This window comes from Sardina pilchardus, chromosome 18, assembly GCF_963854185.1.
Source record: "Sardina pilchardus chromosome 18, fSarPil1.1, whole genome shotgun sequence".
Classification (NCBI taxonomy): domain Eukaryota; kingdom Metazoa; phylum Chordata; class Actinopteri; order Clupeiformes; family Clupeidae; genus Sardina; species Sardina pilchardus.
In genome coordinates this window covers 167,501-170,000 of record NC_085011.1, presented here as the reverse complement: position 1 = coordinate 170,000, position 2,500 = coordinate 167,501, and the positions used below count along the sequence as shown (strand labels likewise).

The window sequence follows — 2,500 nt, the reverse complement described above, 5'->3', positions numbered from 1 at the left end:
TTATCTTTTACGATTGACCATGTCAGACTAGGCTATCAGAGAACCACAAACACACACAGACACACACACACACATTGTGACCATATCAGACTAGGCTATCAGAGAACCACAAACACACACACACACACACACACACACATTGTGACCATGTCAGACTAGGCTATCAGAGAGCCACAAACACACACACACACACACACACACACACACACACACACACACACACACACACACACACACACACACACATTGTGACCATGTCAGACTAGGCTATCAGAGAACCACAAACACACACACACACACACATTGTGACCATGTCAGACTAAGAATGTTTATCGGACATGCTTGATTTTTACTGCTGTAGGCTAACGTTAATCTTAGAGCCACTGGTCACAATGTTTACTCATTAACTGTCATTGACGTCTCGTCAATTTAGACACTTACATTGACTGCCATTGACGTCTATAGAAGTCAATTGCATTTTTCAATGGGGAGGGCTCATGGGTGGGCTTGGAAACGATCTGGCAGAGTTTCAGGCTTGTTAACAGACTGTACTAGCGATCCGAACTGCTAGATGGCAGCAGTGCCATTTGGATGATTAGTATCTGCCTGCAGAGTGCACATGCAGAGACATACAGCAAGCAAACACACTGAAGATCGACCACAGTGGATCTAGTTTGCACGCGGTCCAGCGAATAAATATGCTTACCTCTTACATCAAGGATGGAAAACACGTGAACAGTATGATCAATTGGATATTGCTATATAGACTAACAACAACTTTGCTGGTGCTAGCTTGCTAAGTCTACTGTCCTGTTCAGAGTCTATAGCGACCATCAGAGTCCCTAGCAACCTTGACGAGACTGACGAGATAACAGTGCAATCGTGGTTGACATACTACTGAAACGCTAACGTTAAAAAGTTGACTTTCACAAAAAGATCGTTTTCTCCATTTTTTGATCAAAAACAGGTGTTTTTAGCAAAACTAACCCATGTTCTACTGACGATTACTAAAGAACGGACAACGATAGAAAAAAGACAAGATACTGTATGACACAATAAGAATAGATGAATAACAATAACCCAATTACAGTTCCACTGAAATTACTTGGAAACCCACATTTAAATAGTGATTAATGAAAATGCATTGAAATTGTGGATGGTATTTTAAGAAAATAACTCTTCATTTATTAAAATAATAGACTGAAATAAAGTTGCCAACTTCAAATGAGTTGCAAGCGCTGACACTTTGTTTAGTAGGCCTACTGAAGTTCACCTACAGTGAAACGACTGGTAGAATAGCTAAGCTTACATATTATCTACACTTTAATAGGCCTACAGAAGTTCACCTACAGTGAAACGACTGGAAGAATAGCTAAGCTTACTTATTGTCAGACACACACACACACTAATCACACACTCACACTCTTACATATTATCTACACTTTAATAGTGAAACGACTGGTAGAATAGCTAAGCTTACATATTATCTACACTTTAATAGGCCTACTGAAGTTCACCTACAGTGAACCGACTGGTAGAATAGCTAAGCTTACATATTATCTACACTTTAATAATGAAACGACTGGTAGAATAGCTAAGCTTACATATTATCTACACTTTAATGCAGGTAAAAAGTACTAACAGCTTAGACCACATTGGAATACGGAATGCAATCTCAAACAACGTCAATCAACAATGATGCTATGCAGGAACAGGTAGGCTGAGGAAATGATATAGCAAATATAACGTTAGCTAGCTTGCTAACAACAAACATGATGGCAGTGATGAGTGATAACAATGTAGTTTGTACTGTACAAACGACGGTGAGAAGAAGGCTTAACCTAAATGGTACAACTGGCATGTCTATCAGGCTGGACGCCGAGTTACGACTGGCGTGGCTAGAAGCTAACGTTAAATTTGATTGTCGTTAGCTAAATATGTGCTTACGTTAGGGTTTGATTGTCTAACTATTGAAAACGTCACCTAGAGCTAACCGGTTACTGTAACGAAGCAAGATAGGAGTGGGCTACTGCAGGAGACAAGACGAAGACGATAACGTTCCGTGGCATGGTATCAACGTTAGATTGCTTCTTCTAGTCACTAGTGTTTACAGCCAGAGAGGGTTAAAGCGGAGCAGATGGCTAATGAAGGATTCTTTGCTACAGCTGTAGCTTAATGAGCACTACGTAACAATCCATTTCTGCCGCCAAAGCGTCTCAACGTTAAGTCTATGGGATTTTTGAACTCTTTTATCGTAAATATCTCAAAGTATAAAGTTCACAAATGTGAAAAATAATAGAACAAATCTCCGTTTCAAGACCTTTGTAGGAGTGCTTGAATGACGTCAAACGGTTCAGTGGTTTTAGAGCCTTTGATCGTTGATTTTGGTCGGAAGCAGAATAATTATTATAACGATGATAAGAAGAACAGGGATAACAGTACATTGCATTCACATGCAATGTAACTAATAACTAAGGGATGTAGCTTGCACCACTTCCCT

At 39.8% G+C, this 2,500-nt stretch overlaps 1 protein-coding gene across 2 annotated transcripts in view; it reads left to right on the top strand.

The window, feature by feature from the left end:
- Window positions 1–2,500, top strand: part of adka (adenosine kinase a) — a 96,232-nt gene that overhangs the window by 86,095 nt on the left and 7,637 nt on the right. The gene's annotated exons all lie outside the window — the stretch shown is intronic.